The 19,904-nt window shown below is 44.7% G+C and overlaps 1 protein-coding gene across 20 annotated transcripts in view; it reads right to left on the reverse strand.

Moving 5' to 3' along the window:
* MEF2A (myocyte enhancer factor 2A) overlaps positions 1-12,421 on the reverse strand; it is a 159,846-nt gene extending 147,425 nt beyond the window's left edge. For 6 of the 20 annotated variants that reach the window (XM_042856606.2, XM_005294841.5, XM_065559216.1 and 3 more), the window contains exon 1: positions 2,765-3,106. The gene's annotated coding sequence lies outside the window, so the exon portion shown is untranslated. Of the gene's footprint in view, positions 1-1,925; positions 2,262-2,764; positions 3,165-7,335; positions 7,430-12,307 lie in introns of those variants that run through there. The other 14 variants (XM_065559209.1, XM_065559211.1, XM_065559217.1 and 11 more) reach the window with 12 other exon arrangements.
* Positions 12,422-19,904: the final 7,483 nt, after the last annotated feature.

The following is a 19,904-nucleotide window of genomic DNA, read 5'->3' on the forward strand; positions in this document are numbered from 1 at the left end:
CCCCGACGGCTCTTTGTCTAACCTGTTCTTAAAAACCTCCAATGATGGAGATTCCACAACCTCCCTACATAATTTGCTCCAGTGTTTAAACTTCCTGACTATAAGGACATTTTAATGTCTAACCTAAATCATAATGAATCAATTTATTTCACCCTTTCCTTTCTAGGCATAGGAAATGGTATTGTGTGATTATAGAGCTGTGAGGTTTAATATTTGTATGCACTTTAAGACTCTTGGATGAAAGATTATATATAAACAGGTGGCTAAATATTCATGAAGATTTAAATACACATTTAAAGCATCCAGAGAAATAAAGCTAAAGCATGATTATATTAAAGACTTCTATGCTTCTATTGTAATTATACAGTTAGTGAATACTCTCGTCAGAAATGGAATAACAGAAGTCAGAAATGACCTGGATAATCTATTTTATCTCCCTGCCAGTGCAGGACTGTTCTCTATATTAAATTTTCCCTCTATTTTTGCCTTGTTATGTCCAATTCCATCCCATCCTCATACTAAACTATTCTTCTCCATTGTTGGACTTATGCCTTTTCACCTCACCTTCATCTCCATTTAATCAAGTGCATATTTGTCTCTTTTATTCTTTCCATAAGTCACTTCCTTCTATCCCTCTGATCAGCATGCTGCTTTCCTCTTAAATCCTAACTTATAAATCTTTCCAGTAACCCTGACCTGAATACAAGACACTTATTTCTCCAACTGTATAAAATTAATATAATCCCTAAATATCAATAATGTTTTGTTTTCTTACACTATCAGTTTCCCTATTTAGGGTTCAGTAATTTTGACAAATATTTTAATATTCAGCATTTTTAAAATATTTATCCCACCAGATATTGTGCAATTTAGTAACTAAAGAAATTCTGAAGTCGTGCATTACAAAAAGAAACACCTATAATATTTCTCAATTGGTACATTGTCTAGACAGTATAATTCTGCACGTGTTATAGTGACTAAATAAAACTAGCAGAATTTTAACTGGGAAAATATCCACATTTCTCAGCCAGACACAGAAGAAACAGGATTTTGTTGTTGGGTTTTGGGGGCTTTGTTTATTTGATCTTTGATTTTTGGACAAGTCGCTGATCAATAATAAGTTTTCCAATCTTGCATATCCTATTTAAAATCAGACTTATTAAAAGACATATCACAGACTGTTTTCAAGATCATTGCTCTGCCACCTTCTGTAAAAGTTAAGTATCTGCCAAAACTTCATCAATGAAAAAATACACACACTTAGATGACAAAACACTATACCTAGATTCTAGAAGTGCTCATATATAATAATACCCTACTGAAGGGTTTCGGAAGCTTACAGATCACTTGTACTATTACAAAATAATACTAAAATAAAATATAAATGTTATGCTACAAAATATACATAATACCTGTTTTCATGCCAAAACCAGATTTCTGTTTCTGATACTATTTCTCTCCCATTGTCTCAGAATTACTCCTCTGCTACCACTATCTACTTCCTCACACCCTTTACTTCCCATCTCATATCTTTCTTAAACAATGAGAAGATATGACCACTTATTTTGGCAAGATAGATCCCCAAGGATTGTGGGATTCACTGGTTTTGCCATTAGCCGCAAAAGCAGCCTCCCTTCTAACTTCTCCCTTTCTGAAGACAATTTCAATTTATACCATTTGCACACCTTCACTGCCATATGTTCTCAACAGCACCCTTTCCTTCACCACCTTCCTCGCCAGCAGGCACATCTCAAAAGCAGATAAAATGTATTGGAAAGTTTAGTTTCATAAACTAACCCCAGAAAAAACTTAGGGGACTTGCTGTTACTCATTCAGAAAGAGTATGGTCTCCTTCCTACCTTTTTTCATCACTTCTGGACAAAACTGATTAATACAATGCTGTTTGCACAGACAACTGTACTCACATCTCTTCTTTCTCGGAGCTAACACACACATGAACAAAAACGAGATCCGCCCCTCTTAAAAAAAAATATCAAAACATTGGCCTTCTTTCACCGTAGAACTGTCTGAACAACTCCTCTTTCAACCCCCGCTTCCAGAAAATCCTCACTTCTCTGACAGCATCTGATACACTCTTCTTCTGGACAAAAACCCTCTCCCACCTTTGTGCGGTGCTGTTGACCCAGTGAGGCTTCTACCCTTCCAGGTAACAAACGAGCCGGTCAAAAGGTGTCGTGCCCGACTCCCCCCACCCCACACGGGGAAGTTCGCCACTAGAGAAATACAATTCGACCGCAGAGCTCCCTGCCTGCCATCATGTCCCCGCACCCACGCCCCTCCTCCCCTCTCTGACACCCAGCCCCCGAACGGGCTGCACCGGCCTGCTCCATCTTCTCCGCAGGGCAGCAGGGACAGGAAGTTCCCGAGAGGCCCATCAGTGAGAACAACTCGCCCACCCGGGCGACCCCCCCTCTCTCTCTCTCACACCCGCACACTTTGGATCCCCGCTCCTTACTCGCCACCCACCCCCCGGGCTCCTGCCCCTCTTCGCCCCCGCCCCTCCCCGGAGCAGCCTCCCTCTCCCGCAGGGTGTCTCCCGCACACTGAGCCCATGACAGCTGCCCCCCGCCGCGGGGCGGGCTGTCAGCGCGGGGTCCCTTCCTCTCGCCCGCCCCGGCCCCGGGGCAACCTGCGTAACCCCGCGCCTCTGCCCTCAGCCTCTCCCGCGACCCCGCTTCCTCACTGCCCCGCCCCGGCCCGGCAGCCGCCCCCTGCCCGCCAGCTTGGCCGCCCGCTCACTCACCCGTCCGTCCGCCGCCCCCCTGCACCCCGCTTCTGCCGCTGCCTCCTCCTCGCTCAGGCTTCTCGGGAGACACTGACACCGGCGCACGGATACCCGCTGGGCGCTATTTTGGGGAAACAAGGCACAGGCGGAGCCGGAACTAGTTTTTCTGTCACTCTCTTCTCAGCCTCCACGGAACGACCTGTGGTATCCTTCCGCGCCCCTGTCCTGACGGCTACCGCTGGGATACAGCCGGCCGCTCAGCAGGCAGGGAGGTGGGGTACTGGGGAAGTCCTATAATCTATCTCAGGCAGAGGGGACTGACCGGGCCCTAGCGACACAGGTAGCAACAGAGGATTATTTTGTATGGGCACAGGGAGCGGCGGGGTGTATGATCTTTACACCCGACCCAATCCGAACAGAACCGGAAGCTGATAGGCAGCGGGACAGAGTGACTGGAAGAACAGTCCAATCAGAGAGAGGAAGGGGGTCGGGAAGAGTAAAGTGCCAGTCAACCGGAGAGCAGCTGGTGCGTGGGGAAGTTATGGAACGCGGAGTTCTTGAATGACAGGAATAAACACCCAATCAAAGACAGAGAACGGGACGCACCAACCAATCAAAACTGAGTACTGTGCAGCTGGCTTGGAAGGAGGCCTTGGCGGTGGCTAAAGCCCTTATAGAGAAGCGCATGCGCACAAAGGACCCTTCGTCTTCTCTGTCGCTCTTACTTTAAAGCAAGTGACGCATGTACGTGCGGTCCGTCTCCCATGCAACAAGAGGCGCATGCGCAAGCAGCCCCCTCAGGGCTGGGTTTGTTCCCTTGTTTGCTTGCCCCTTTAGGCGCTAGCTGTGTGGGGAGCCGGCCACGCCTCCTTCCCCTCAGCCCAGCACCCACACAGCCCGTCTCCAATCACACTGCCCCTGGTGTACCCCCGCATCTGGTCACGCCCCTCACCCAACTCTGTCCAACCTGAGCCCTCCCTCATCTGACCACGCCCCCTCTAGGGCTGCCAACTGTCTACGGGCACACAAACCAGCACCCTTGCCCCGCCCCCTGCCCCGCCCCACTCCATCCTCCCCTCTGTCGCTCGCTCTCCCCACCCTCGCTCACTTAGGGCCAGGGGCTGGGCGGGGCAGGGAGTGAGGGCTCGGGCTGGGGCCGCAGGCTCTGGGGGGGGGGGGGGCTGGGGATTTGGGGTGCAGGAGGGTGCTCTAGGGTAGGATTGAGAGGTTCGGAGGGCAAGGAGTTGGGGCAGCAAGGGGCTCCGGGCAGCACTTACCTCAAGCAGCTCATGGACGCAGCAGCACGTCCTCCCTCCAGCTCCTAGGTGGAGGTGCAGCCAGGCGGCTCTGCGCACTGCCCTGTCCCAGGTGCTGCCCCCACAACTTCCAGTGGCTGCTGTTCCCGGCCAATGGGAGCTGCAGGGGCAGTGATTGGGGCAGGGGGAGCATGTGGAGCCCCCTGGCTGCCCCTATGCGTAGGAGGCGGAGGGGGAACATGCCAGGTGCTTCATGGGAGCTCTGGTGCACGGCAGCTAGCAGGAAGCCTGCCAGGCCCGTTGTGTGGCGCCGCCAACTGGACAGTCTGCTGACCAGAGCCGCCAGGATCCCTTTGTGACCGGTGTTCCAGTCAAAAACTAGACACCTGGTCACCCTAACCTCCACCCTCACACAGCCCTCAACCAGTCAGACTGGCCCCATGCACTTCCTCAGCTGCCCACGCCCCTCAACTCACCCTCCCACAGCTCCAGTCCAATCATACCCCCATCCAACCACACCCCTCATCACACTGCCCCTTTTGTGCCCCCATCTGATCACACCCCACACCCAGGTCTGTCCAGTCACACTGCCTCCTGTGCATCCCCTTATTAGGGTAAACAGAGGTCCCGTTTTGGCCACAACAGTCCCTTTTTTAAGCCCTATCCCGCCTGTCCCAACTTTTTTCGCAGAAGTGGGCATTTATCCCATTTGCTCTTGCCAACTTAATCAGGTGGAAAGAGCAAATGGCCACTTTTCTCCAAAAAAGTGGGGTGCAGAGGAATGTGGGGGGGCAAGTGTCAGTGCAAGACCCACCCTGCGTGAGAGACAGGGCTAAAGGGAGCAGTGATGCCAGCGTCAGTCTCACGTGAAGGGAAGGCAGGAGTAGGGCGAGCGGCTTGGGCCAGCCCTACAAGGGGTCCTTAAGCGAGCAGCTCAGTCCAGCCCTGCAGGGAGATGAGTGGCTCGGACCAGCCCCATGCCGGTGGAGGGAGCTCAGGCGAGGGACTCAGACCAGCCCCACATGGTGTCCCTCCCGTCTTCCCTTTCAGAAATATGGTCACCCCACCCCTTATCCAATCACACCCCTGACCCTCACACAGCCCCTGTCCAATCACACTGGCCCCTGCACACTCCTATCCGTACCTAGGATCGATTTTGTCGAGGCCTGCTGACTTGAATATAACTAAATTATCTAAATATTGTTTAAACCTCCTCTTTCCCTGTGCTGGGTCATGAAAAAATTAATTAAACAAACCACAGAGGTCATCATAGATCAATATGACTAATACCACTAAGTAGACAGGCAGCATCATTCTGCACTAGCTATAAATTTCCAAGAGGACTTCCACAGTTGTCCCATGAAGACAAATATATTGGGATAATCCAGTCTGAAAGGCATAAAGCTGTGGATGACTAAGGTGAAATCCACATCACAGAGTAAAAAGATTGCTACCTTGTAAGCCAAATGCAAATGGTAAAAAGGAACTTCTGGCCACTGCTTCCACTTAAGAATTCAAGAGTAGATAGGGACTCTAAGATCTGAACTTTGCTTTGTTCGATAAAGGGTAGGTAAACCAACCACAAAACAATCAGCCAGCATCTCCTCCACACACACACCTGAAGATACTTCATCCTACCACCAATGTCTCCTCATCTATTCTGCACTGAGTCTGAACCAGCTCCTGTTTAATTTATGTCCCAGTGCCAGTCAGGAAAATAGGAGAAATTTCACCAAATAGGGCAGCCCCAATTCTTTCACTATCTTCATAGGAGGAGTAATGGAACAAAAACTCACAGAACATCACATGAGAGTGCTCATAGGGCAAGTGAGTAATTATCCAACAGTACTCCTTCTGGGGTGACTCTTGAGAGGTAAGGAGAGAATCATCAAGATGCAATTCTATCTACCCAACATAGGATTTACAGGCAAGACAGAAAACTCATGGTCAGTGGATCAAAGACTACTGCTAGATCAGGGGTTGGCAATCTCTGGCACGCGGCTCGCCAGGGTAAGCACCTTGGCGGGCCGGGCCAGTTTATTTACCTGCTGACGCGGCAGGTTCAGCCGATCGCGGCCCCCACTGGCCGTGGTTCGCCGTCCCAGGCCAATAGCGGCGACGGGAAGCGGCGCAGGGGGGGGATGTGCTGGCCGCAGCTTCCCACCGCCCCTATTGGCCTGGGACGGCGAACCACAGCCAGTGGGGGCCGCGATCGGCCGAACCTGCCGCGTCAGCAGGTAAATAAACTGGCCCGGCCCGCCAGGGTGCTTACCCTGGCGAGCCCCGTGCCAGAGGTTGCCGACCCCTGTGCTAGATCAAGAACCACCAGCGAAACAAAAAACCTCCCTTTTTTGACCAAGGTAACTAGTGCAGTTTCTGTGCTATTTATACAAATATGAACAAAGGAATGGAAATTACACAAGAAAACTATGAAAAGAGATATCTATTTGCTGTGAATTTGTCCTAATTGTAAATAGAGAACCTCACAGGTTATTGGTTGTGGATCTCAGTTAACATTGTTTTTCAGCAGTTATAATGCCAATAGAGCTTTCCCACCACTCTCTACTCCAATGCATTTCCACTCAATCAGAACTCTTCAGGACTTCAGGGTCTGTAAGTCATCTTCCCTGATTTATTTGCCAACAGACTCTTATCTCATATTGTAGAACCATCAACCCAAAAGTAAACATTCTAGCCTGGGAATTACCTTTACAACACCTTATGTCACCTCTAGAGCATATGTGATGTTTTAAACAGCTGCTTTTTCACACTGTGTTTCACACAAAAACTCCCAGTCTCTGGCTCTTAATTAATATACCTAATGGCATTTGTTTTATTTATTTTTTTAAATAAAACAAACAGGAATTGTAAAGTCACAAATAAATTAGATGGTGTGTAGCTTTATAGGTATTTGTCAAATAATAAAAAAAGTTCTAGAAGAAGTTAAAAACAACATGTGTTCTACAATCCACAGGCCAAATTTAATAAACTTAAATAAAGTTAATGGAGATATTTACAAAAAGAAGACCACATTATCCCACTCAGGTACATAAGACCGCTTGTATAGGAATGCTGTAATGTGGGTGTATGGTACGTCTGTCAGACTGGAGTTACGGGTAAAAGTTCTCTTTCAAACATGTCCAACTGTGGAATCAGAGATATGTTCTTTTGAGTCAGCTGCTCTGTTTGACCTCCTAACATCAGGTATTAAATGTCAGAAATATTTGTATTGCCTACCTCACGCATTGCGTTACCAACCCACATCCCAGGAAAGCTTGTGATATTTAATACGTTCTCAAAATGACAGAATATTGGTTTCTCTGGGATACTCACACTTCTGCTGGGGCTTCTGCACCATTTTGCATGTTAACATGAATCAACAGCTGGGTTTAAGAGAGATGATATAAATAGCAGCATCATGCTGAAAGCAAGCTTCTTGGAAAGAACAGAAAAAAATATATTATTTAATCCACCCTGACATTTGCTTTTCCTCCCCTTATTGCTAAGCTGTATTTCTGTACACACCCCTAACAACAATTGCAAAGAAGTTAACTTCTTCACATCAACATAACAAATGGTGCCTGAGCCTAAGAGAAGATGATATCCAGAGCAGTTTACCTCCCTTTAGCCGCACAGCTGGCAAACTGTACACAGTAGGACAAGGAGTAATAATGTAGATGGAAATTTCAGCTTCCAACAGGATTTCAGATCTACAACCTTTGGAATTTTATTTTCATGGTTGCTCTATGTAGTTTCAGAAACTTCCTGCTTTTGCAATATCTTTCCATTCATTAAACTGCTGCTTGTAATTAAACATTCTGACATAACATAGCTGAGATTCCTTGGCAACAACTTTAACCAAAGGTTTTCAAGAGTTTCCTTCAGACGGCTTTAAATTTTCATATCCTCATGAATGCTCGCCACCTTCTTTTAATAACTTGAAAAAATAAGCCTCTCTTAAGGAAGTTCATTGTTCCTATATTTTCCCAGCACACATGTCCTGTTTTTAGAAATGTGGGATGCACATGTATATTTATAGAGACAGATGTGTACACATGCATATTATAACTTTACATCTTACACAGAACACTAGGTAGGCTAAGTAGATCCAAAGAAAAACGGTTATTACAGTTTAATATTTTATCCACTAAACTATTTTCCTTCCATAATATTTGATCATTTCTATATTTTTAAAAAATTCATATTTATTGCATCATTCAGACACTGCAGCTTTTCATCTAATATTATATACTGGTTAAAATATGTGTACTGCTGCAAAAATAAATGCAACAGTAAACTGTCTGTTTTTTAAATTAATTAATATTTTTAAGAGGTACCAGCAGCAGGAGCTTGTCCTTCCTCCAAACTAGTAGAAATTTCATTTGAATTTTTAAGATGCTTAGATACAATTTACCATTTAGAAACCTACATAAATGCATTTTACAGTTATCTCTAATTTGAATTTTAAATAAACTAAGCAAGGATTCTCTATGCTAAAACTGAACTCTGAGTCGCTTAATCTGAAATAAACTCTTAAAGGGACACTGTCAGTTTAAGAATTGTGCTTCTGTCTAGATTATAAAATTACTAGATTTGAGAGATTAGAGAAAGAATGTCCTTTTTGTCAGTGTGTTTAACTTCTATATTTGACAGCACTGTGTGTATATAGTCAGTTTCACTGGTTCCCCTGTATAGGCCATTTTCCCTGTTTGGAAACAATAGGAAAATGTGGTTTCAAAGTCACAAAAATACACAGAAGGATGCACTGTACCTGAAACGTCTTTTAAGCCATTTTTAAAAAAGTACTCCTGTTCTTCTTTTTAAAAAACTGACTATAGAGTTCAAGTTGATGGTGTCCCTTTAAGCCGCATGCCAAAGATTGCCGACCCCTGTTGTATAGCTTGTACAAACACAGAACAAGAAGACTGTTCCTGCCCCAAACAGCTTACAGTCCAAAGTCTGTGGGAAAAAATAATCTAGTGGTCCCTCTCCCATCCCACTCCCCAAATGCCCTGCGGTGCCAACCTGTTCTGAATCTGAACACACAAGGAGCTTACCTTGGCAGCATGGAGGAAATACAGCTGCCTCCCTGTGCTCTCCTGTCCATCTTCAGGGCTCACGGGTACAACAGATATTCTGTGGCATGGAGGGCTTTTTAAGTGCCCTCTGCCAGAGGATGAATTTTACGCACTCTGATTTTCTGTATCTGAACAGGATTCTATGCAATACTGTATAATTCATCATCCACAAGGGGCCACACACGTGGAGTACTAGAAGTGTGTTATCAGGATGGTTGAGTGTAGGAGGGAAAGCTGCTTGCAGTGCTAACTCCCGATTACAATATCATCAGCGTCATTATCTGGAAAATATTTGCAGTGATGTGTTTGTGCATCTCAGGCTGGAATCCGGCCCATGGCATTTGCAGAAGCATTAGTGATTTCTTTAATGACCCTTGCAAGCCCTCTGCCTAGTCAAAAGCGAAACATTAATATGTGAGGGCTTACCGCTAAATAGGCACTGCTGCAATCGATGTAGTGGTGTCGATTTAATGGGTCTGGTGAAGACAAGCTAAGTCGATGGCAGAGCGCTCTCCCGTTGATGTCTGCACTCCAGCTCCCCGAGAGGTGGAAGGTAAGTTAGCGGGAGAGCGTCTCCCATCAAAATAGAGGGGTGTAGACACTGCTGTAAATCAACCTAAATTCAGTTATGTAATTTACATACATACGTAATTTACATAATTGAAGTAGCGTAACTAAGATCGACTTCCAGCTTTAGTGTAGACCAGCCCAAAGAGAGAGAAACCTTGAAAACAGCAAAGAAAGAGGTGCTCTGTCTGGATCGAGTGATTTCTGCAAATACATGAGACTAGACTAGAGCTGCCAATCATCAAGGCTGCCTCTCTGTGACAACAAACATCTGAAGTATTGGAACTTGAAGTTAATCAGAAGTTATTTATTTTATCATAAAGAACTAAACTGGAGGCCACTGCTCTTGGAAATATGTTTTTCAACTACCCCTTAACTCGACGATATTTGCGCTCTTTAAAGCAAAATAAATGTTATGTATTTAGCCTTACTGTTAACCTTAACACTCTGCTATTACAGTCAATGTTTGTACAGCCTCTGGTACTGAATTACTCATATAAGCCAAATCCTTTTCAGGAATTTTTGAGGTAAGATGATCTAAACCACATCTTTTGTTAATTCAAGATCAAACGGCGTATGCTTTACACATATTGTGTAGTCAGCAAGAGCATGTGGATTTCAGAAAACATTTTAAAATCAGGTTTTTCAAGTCACAGTTGAATGAACCAAGTGATTCCTTGAAAGGGTTATCATTTAAAGAAGTAAAGGACCAAGCTCAATACTAGTGTAAGTTACAAATAAGGTAGGAGTAGGAGTAATGTGCACGTCAGAAGGGCCAGAGAGAGGACGACTGTATCAGGAAAAGCAACTAGCAATAGTATGTAAACCAAAACAGATTCCCCACCTACTTTTCCTTATATCCTACCATTAGTTGCCTTCCATGCTACACTGCTTTTCTTCTCCCTCAGGTTAATATGATATACTAGTGTTACCCATCTAGGGCCAGATCCTGATCTGTTACCCTGGTGTAAGTTTGGAGTGACTCCACTGCCTGGTGAAACAGAGTAGAATCTGGTTGTCCCTGATTGCCAAGTGAATACAAGTTACATTGTTTTAACATCCACCTATTTATCACCCAGGTATGCCAGACCTGTAATTCATATCACTCTCTCAGTTGTGGTGCATGAAGCTAAGTACCAGTTCTTACTCTGTTTCTGTGTACTGCAGCTTTAAATGTGTGGAGGAGTGTCTGTTTCTCTGGTGTGTTATGAGGCCGTTCCAAAATGAGACACACACGCTCGCTCATGTAGATTTTGTTCGTTCTTCTGTTGTTTTCCTTTTATCTTGAGGCTGAGAGTACATGCTGCCCTTTGTGCATGGAAGAAATAAGCAATGACATGGCTGAGTCTGTCCCAGAGATTTCCACAGGACCTGCACCCATTTTCAGCAGGTCTGAATATATGGCCCATTGATCCACTAGTGTCTTTATAAGAACTAAAAGTGATTCCCTTCATTCCTCACTCTCTTGGTTCATTAATTGCTTCTCATTACTAGCACGAACAGCACATTTCAAAATGCATTTCTCTCCTGGGCTCTGTTTACTTGTTATTGTAGTTAAGTGTCATTTGAAATGCTGGGTGATAGCTTACTGTGCCCTAGATAGTGGCATTCTCAAATATGATTGATCAGATCTGAAGGAAAGTACACTTACATCTGTAGTAAAATGAAGAAAAGTCATGGGGGGGGGAGGGAGTTGAAACAGTTCTGGCTATAAGGGGGATTGTGGAATTTGACATTTAGGTTCCTGTGCAAGATGTAATTTCCAGTTGAACAGTTCAGACACTTATGCAGCTTTCACTTTGGCCCCAACTGTGTGCTAAGTGTAAACAACATCTCTCTGGAAAGCGAATGACAATCTGACTTGATGTGGCTGTTTTGTTTTTAGCAAAAAGGAAAAAAACAAAAGTGAAGAAGAGGATTGTTCCCATGAACTGTGTTTGAATATTCTGCACAGGCCACTCAGAAGTAAACACAAGTAGCAGAGACTGCCACACGTGGTTCTGACAGCTTGCAAATAAAATGTGTGTGTGTAATATTGCCACGTTTGAGGTGATGTTTGTAGTGTCTTGTACTGGATTATTCACACAATCTAAATCCTTTTCAGTAATTTGAGGTAGGTCAATAGCACAGCTTTTGTCAGTTTAAGATCAAACATACCATTTAAAGATATCACACAGTAAGCAGCAGCATGTGGATTTTAGCAATTGTTTTTAAATCAACATGCTTTCTGATCACTAGTTGAATTAATCAAACATTTCCTTTAGAAAGGGATTCATTATTTCTAGCAGCTAAAAGTCAACAGTGGGTGGAGTCTCGCCATTGACTTCAGATGGGCCAGGATTTCCCCCCAGGTATCCAAGCTCTATTTAACCAAAACTCGCTCCTGTTCAGACTGCAATTGTGTCCTCCATACATGAGGCACATTCTCAGGCACTCTCACAGTGAGCTAGAACGTTTAAAAACCAGGGATCTAGGTAGGAGAGCTTGCATTCCGTGCACAGCATCTCTCAGGGACATAAATATAAAGCTCCTGCTTCATTTTGGAAAGATTTAACGTTAAAGAATAGTACACAAGAGAAGCTTTTCAGGTGAAGCAATCTGGAAAATTAAGAGCATCAAAAATGTTAGGAGCAAAAACGGACTGAGTTTTTCTCACATACCTATATCTTCTGACCTCAGAGTCCAATGGTAGCAATGCAGAGTCATCTCCCACTCCCACAGAACTTCATAGTGACAGCCAAGTTGGAACTCAAATTCTTCTGCTCCAAGCCACAGGGTCTCTGCCACCCACAATAAATGAGAATCTCAGTTAGCTCTTGGTGTCATAGGCCATGTCACCCAGAGTTGAGCAGTTTTGAATCCATCCATAGACAGCTAAAGTAGTGCACATACACATTAGCTAGCTCACTGCAATCTCTGAATGTCTTTTCTAATGTCTATGGACCTTTCATTCTGTTCAGTGTTGCAAAGTATGGCAAGTTAGGCCTAAAGGTCAGCTATGTGTGTCTTTGGATGCGCTATAAGCCACTATGCCATACACGCATGAACACCTTAGACTTCTCTACAGGAAGACCATCATCTTGCACCCCTCACAGATGACTACCTTCTGTTATTGGTTCCCAAATGCTCAGACTCACAGTCCTCTTTCAACTCTATCGCCATATAAAGTTATAAAGAGAAAGAAACCTGGCAGCAATAACTTGCAGTCACTGGACTCCCACTTTCTGATCATACAGTCAGGAGCAGAGATACTCTGTAGTTAGTGTGTGCTACCAAGGTTCACCTACAGAGTATACTCAGGACTGTTTTAAGAATGGTTAGAACTCATCACAACGCTCATTAGGGCTCCTTAAGTTTAGCTGATCACGAATTGTTCAGCCCACAAGAATCCAAACACAAACTAGAGGACAGATACACTTTTCTTAGACCTTCTCCCCATGCCACAAACAAGAAAAAATCACAAAACTACAAAGTCTAAATTTCACTGCTCAGGAACATGTCTTTCCATCCCCAATGACTGTGCTTGCTAGTTGTGTCGCTAGATTGCACACTCCTCAAGGTGAGGACTTTGACCTCACATCTGTCTGTAGAGCATCTTTCACACAGTTGGGGCTGTTACCAAAAAGAGTAAGGGAAGACTTATCAGCAACTTCCTGCTCTAATACATTTGTTCTGGGCCACAAATTAGATCCCAATGTGCTTCAGATTTTTCTGCAGCTGAAATTTCTCATGGGGTCTATCTGTTCAGGAGCCATCTTCACTAAATAGTTTTAGAGGTAAATTAAGAAAAAGTAGTAACTGCTAATTAAGCCCCAAGAAGAATAAATGAGCCAATGTCAGAAACCAAGGAACAGAATTTGTTTTCCAGTCAATTCTAGTGGAATAGCGTTTTCTCTGCTCCCTGACTTTTACAGAGGCTCAGTTATTCTTATGCCACTCCATTGCCCTATTTTTCCTTCCCAGAAATGAAGTGCTGACTGGTATGGATGGCACCAGGAGGCAGTCACAGTTGAGGCGAGGAAAGCCTGGATTTTATGTCCCAGAAAGCTGAAGTAGCCATGATGCAGAAGTGGTGACAGGAGAATGTACTGTTACAGCAGCCGGGAGGAGGGGACCTAGATTTTATTTACCACTGGGACCTTGAGGCAGCATTTGGATGGGATTTTTAAAAAAAAATATGACTGTGTGTGTTAGTGCTCACAGCACAGAAATCTGTGTTATAGCTCCCAGGTTCAAACCCAAGCCAGGTTGCAGTTAGCCATCTGACATCTGTCGGTGGATTTGCATTAGAGGATGAGGGGGAGGTTCAGCTAAGAGACCCAGGCTTGGGTGTGGGGGGCATGGATCACGACTTCCCTCTTTGAGGCAGGGTCTTTAATATACGAGTGTGTCCAGCACCTAGCAGAATGGGGCCCCGAACTCTGATTGTAGCTTCTAGGTGCTTCCACGGTACAAATACTCATCATCCCACCCATACCGCCACGTGTATCTGTGGAGGGTGAAGAGAGAAGCTCAGTTTCCATTGCACTCAGAAGCGTGGCACATTTCCCAAGCCCTAGATTTGTGTGGCCATCATTCAAAACAAAAGGCAGAGTCCATCAGGCACCAGCTACTATCGCAGATGGTACCTCACCTTCAAAGCTAATCGACAGGAAACAGCTAGTAAGACAAAACAGAACGTGGTCTGTGCTGCTTTGCGATGGGGTGTGAACTGTATCATTAATGCCAGACCCAGCCCAGGTTGTAGGCCAACATCTGCTAGCGAAGACTACGGTCAAGGCCCTGGTGACAGAAAGCCCACTGACCAAAAGCCATAAGGGGCTCAGAAGTGGACAGAGAGGGGGCTGGCCATGGCAGCCAGTGGATACATTGACTCAGAGGATCACCTCCACCACCTTCTGCTAGCTGGTCTCCTCTGCACTGCAAACAGGACTGAAAGTTGTCCCCAACCACTGGAAACCCTAGTGTGAGGGCAAGGAGCTGCAACACTGCTGGCTGCTCCGTCAGTGAAACACTCCTCCCTTGGGCAGCGTGGGATTAACTGCTACAAAGCAATTTCTGCTATCCCTCCCTGCAGCAGCTTGAATGGTCAGTCCTTGCAGCAGCGGCTGCTTCTCCCACTGTCTTAAGTTGTACAGCACCAGGCACACTGAAATAAAACAAAGGAACAATAAGAGTGCAGTAATAAAACGAGTAATGCAATTTAAAACACAGGCTCCTTTCCAGGGGAACAGCGCAAAGCCAATGTTTGGAAGCCACTTTCCCTTTGAAATAACTTCTCTCTTGTTAACATCAGCCAAGCCTTCTGCTCATACATAATGCATTTGGCCTCTTTTCTCTCGATTACACGGTAGTGTCAGATTCCACGTGCTGCCTCCACAAGGCTGAGTTTCTGGCTCTCTCAGAGAGAGCAAGGCCAGCATGGATGCTTGCAATAGCCACTATTCTCATTAGGTTCAACAAGGGTGGCTGTCTATTGTACATTATTTAAAGGGGTCAGACTCCTGACTTTTCCCCCCAGAGTTTTGATCGTATAGCTCAATACACATAAATACTGCGAACACGCAGTAACTGTAAATCTGGTTTGCTTTAGCTTGTCATGTCCACTCCAGATTTCTAAATAGATGCACGAATTAGACAAATCTAGTGCTGAATATATCATGAGTTAATGTGCATACAAAGCAGTTATATGCAGAGGGCACGTGATTAAGAGCAAACCTCTAGCTCCCTACAAAGCCAACAAGGACACTGTAAGGAATTCAGTTTGTCAGTAGAAACCAAGAGGTGAAAAAAAAAGCGTCTTTGGTTATTTTAAATTAAACTTAACATGTTGAGATGTGAAAGCAAGACTGTTGCTTTGCTGTTAACCACCTGCTCTCTACACATGGCAACTGACTACAGAAAAACTGAGAGCTTTATGCCTCAAACTAGAAGACCAGGAATTGTTAAACTATAAACTATCATATTTTAGAGATTAACAAAGTTTAAACATAGATGGCCAAGCTACTAATACAATTTCCATACTCATTTCCATGACTCTCTCCATTTCTCCCCCACAGCATTCTGTCTTATTCAACAAGACCAAGAACCTGTCTGAGGTGCCAGAAGTTATTCCTTTAACCCTGTTTGGCTTGGCATTGGTTGTATGGAAAAGGGCAAATATAGTGCCAATCTATAAAAAGGGGAATAAGGACAACCCAGAGAATTACAGACCAATCAGCTGACCTTCAGTACCCAGAAAGATAATGGAGCAAATAATTAAGCAATCGATTTGCAAACACCTAGACGATAATAAGGTGATTAACAACAGTCAGCATGGATATGTCAAGAACAAACCATGTCAAACAAACCTAATAGCTTTCTTTGACAGGGGAGCAAGTCTTCGGATAGAGAGGAAGTGGTAGACGTGGTATATCTTGACTGTAGTAAGGCTTTTGATACTGTCTCACATGACCGTTTCATAAACAAAAACGAGGGAAATACAACCTACATGGAGCTAGAACAAGGTGGGTGTAGAACTGGTTGGAAAACCAATCCCAGAGAGTAGTTATCAGTGGTTCACAGTCAAGCTGGAAGGGCATAATGAGTGGGGGTCCTGCAGGGATCAGTTCTGGGTCCAGTTCTGTTCAATACCTTCATCAATTATTTAGATAATGGCATAGAGAGTACACTTATAAAGTTTGCAGATGATAGCAAACTGGGAGGGGTTGCAAGAGCTTTGGCAGATAGGATTAAAATTCAAAATGATATGGACAAACTGGAGAAATGATCTGAAGTAAACGGGATGAAATTCAATAAGGGCAAATGCAAAGTACCCCACTTAGGAAGGACTGCCTAGAAAGGAGCACTGCAGAAAGGGATCTTGGGGTTAGAGTGGATCACAGGCCAAATTGAGTCAACAGTGTAACTACTATTGCAAAAAAAGCAAACATCATTCTGGGATGTATTAGCAGGGGTATTTTAAGCAAAACATGATAAGTAATTTTCCGTTCTACTCCACGCTGATTAGGCCTCAGCTGGAGTATTGTGTCCAGTTCTGGGCGCCACATTTCAGGAAAGATGTGGACAAATTAGAGAAAGTCCAGAGAAGAGCAACAAAAATGATTAAGGATCTAAAACATGACCTATGAGGGAAGACTGAAAAAAATGGGTTTATTTAGTCTGGAGAAGAGAAGACTGAGACGGGACATGAAAACAGTTGTCAAGTACATAAAAGGTTGTTACAAGAAGGAGGGAGAAAAATTGTTCTTGTTATCCTCCGAGGACAAGATAAGAAGCAATGGGCTTAAATTGCAGCAAGGGAGGTTTAGGTTGGACATTAGGAAAAACTGCCTAACTATCAGGATAGTTAAGCACTGGAATAAATTGCCTAGGGGGGTTGTGGAATCTCAGTAACTGGAGATTTTTAAGAGCAGGTTAGACAAACACCTGTCAGGGATGGGCTAGATAATACTTAGTCTTGCCATGAGTGCAGGGGCCTGGACTAGATGACCTCTTGAGGTCCCTTTCAGTCCTATGATTCTATGCACTGTTACCCGTAGGAGCAGGAGTTTACAGAAATATGTTTCATATTTCCCAACTGTGCATCTTTCCTTCTCTGCATATATATACACACATGGTCTATTAGCTGTTTACAGCTTTGCCCATCTAGTAGGCAAGTTGCCTGCTCACAAGCTGTTCCAACTGTTGCCCTGGGGCATATGCCAAGGCCAACTCCCTCTTCCAGGAGTGCTTCTTTTGTGCTAGCACTAAAGCTTTAGGACTGCATGACTTCTCCCCACATACTGCTGACAATAATCTGCTATAAAGGAGTACATGGACACCAGGGAAGCAGACGGAAATGAGTTCCTCCTGGGTACTTACCATGGCTAATACTCACCAGGTTGTATTGCCACAGCCACTTTGGAGGTGTCAGAAAGTGCATCACAAAGGCAGCGTGTGACAAGAGCGTAAGATCCATAGTAACTCTGGGTAAAGACAGTCCCATGAATGACAATGGAGAATAAACTGAGCCACAGAAACAGAAGGAGAGGACATAGCTGGACCTACTGAAGGAGTGAGTGTAAGTCCAAGTGGGATATCCAAGGACTCTTTCACATAAGGAAAATAATTTTACCTGTCTGTTCTGCTTGCGAATCAGTCCTGATTGCATGTGTGAAACCTGGCGCTAACAATGCCTCAAACACATTTTCAACCTCCTGTCCACGTTCAGCATGAAGATAGGAGCATTATCAGTGAAGCAAAGACAGCCATCATTATAGCCCTGCTTAAAATAAGCGAATGTTTATGTTAGTAAAGAGTGACAGCTAACAGTTTCCTCATTACAGGGAGATCTAACCAAAATGCAGTGTAGTATGCCAAACATTTCACTGCGTAACAGCATGTAAGCAGGCTCTGCACTGCTCCCAAGGTAACTTACATTGCCCATGTAAACTCCTCTTTGGGTGGAGATTGACACTTACAACTGATACAAGCAAGAAAGAGAACCTTATTCTATCACAATAGCCCTCCATTAATCCCTGAACAGGTACATTTGATCCCCAGGGGACATCAAGCATTTCGATTCTCCTCTCACTGGTGTAAATTAGAGTAATTCTGTTCACTTCAGTTGAGTTACTCCCAATTTACAATCACGTAAATGAAAGGAGATGTAGGCCCAAAGTATGTGTTCTCCAAAAGTGCAGTGACTATACCTAAATCAAGGTTCCTCCCCATGGCGCTGTCCATTGGAAAAAAAAAAAAAAAAAAAAAAAAAACACTGAGACCTTTAAACCTTTCTTGGCTCTCAACATTCAACAGCCTCCCAGTCAGCTCCCAGCTCCTCTTCTGTAAATATTTGTGGTTTCCATTATTATTTGCTAACTAGATTATGACGTGTTCTGCACTGAAGTCTGCGGCTTCGGGGCCTTTCTGAGGCTTCCCTCCTCTAGGAATTTCACCGATTAATTACTGCTGCTTCCAAGTCACCATGCCAGCTGATTCTGTGTTATTTTTATAGTATATGCATGTCCTATTTAGCCTGAAATATAAAGCTAATCTTGTTTCAAGTCCTCAAAGAAACTGCATACTTCACAAAGTTTCCTCTAGTGATCCTCTATTTGGTGCAGAGACATGAGTCAGGACACCTGGGTTCTATCACCCACCCACCCCCCCTGCAACTGATGCACTGTGCAGCCTTGAGCAAGTCGCTTGAAATCTCTCTTTGCGTTTCCTCATCTATAATACTTACCAGTGTCACACAGCTCTTGCGAGGCTGAAATTTATTAGTATTCCTGAGGTGCTTTGAGAGCCTCACATGGACGGTGCCACAGAAAAGCGAGGCATTACTTTTACTGCAGTAATGTCCAGCTTTACTGGGTTTGAGGCCCAGTTTTTCCTCCTTTGATTTTACTTCATCTCCTCCCCATCTTGCATCTTTTTTCCTGCCACGGGAACAATGAGCCATTATGCCCAGTGCAGCAGGTTCCCTGCCGAGACACTGCTGGTGACAAGACAGTCGAAGTTCCTGAGAGTTCCAAGAGCCCCTTGCGCTCTCAGAGCCACAGCCAAGTGGATCCGTGGCACAACATGCTGCAGGAAGAGCTTCTCTTTCCACGTGATCTATGGAAGATTGGTCCAGTTTTTCTTAGCGGAAACCACAGAAAATGGCTTTAGTTCGGTGATTACATCATTCAAATGCTCCCACCAATGAAAGAAGCAGATGCTGCTCATTTTTCTTACTTGCCTGTATCAGTGAAATAAGTGGTCCAGCTCAGAATATACCCCAAGGGTCTGACACTTTTCACCACATATCCAGATGAAGGGGAGCTGGAGTGGGATGAGTGAGGGTGGTGAACACAGAAGAGGGGACAGATTTTGTGGCATGCCCCACCTGCCCTGGGGACCCCCCACTTTGCCCAAAGAAGGAGGATGCCAGGCAAAGCAGAAGTGGCTGTAAGTGGCACAAGTCCCTTTGGCACCCCTCAGATAAGAACACCAGTTACCATCTGGGTGTCTGGCACACGTGGTGTGGGTACACAGGGCCATCCTTTGAGGTGGCTCCACTACTGGCTGCGATTTAAGAAAATGCTTCGATGCTGTGTAGCCAAATAAGGAGGTGAATGGGCAGCAACAGCAAAACTTTACAGGCCTGTCCCCCCCAGTGAAAGCTTTTAGCCTTTGGAAGAAACAGTCCAGCCTGTTTTCTTAGCCCTGTAGTACTGAGTGTGGGGGAGACTTCTTACTCTAAGGTTACCCCCATTACGTATCTACTCCTAA

This window comes from Chrysemys picta, chromosome 10 (genome assembly GCF_011386835.1).
Source record: "Chrysemys picta bellii isolate R12L10 chromosome 10, ASM1138683v2, whole genome shotgun sequence".
Taxonomy (NCBI): Eukaryota; Metazoa; Chordata; order Testudines; family Emydidae; genus Chrysemys; species Chrysemys picta.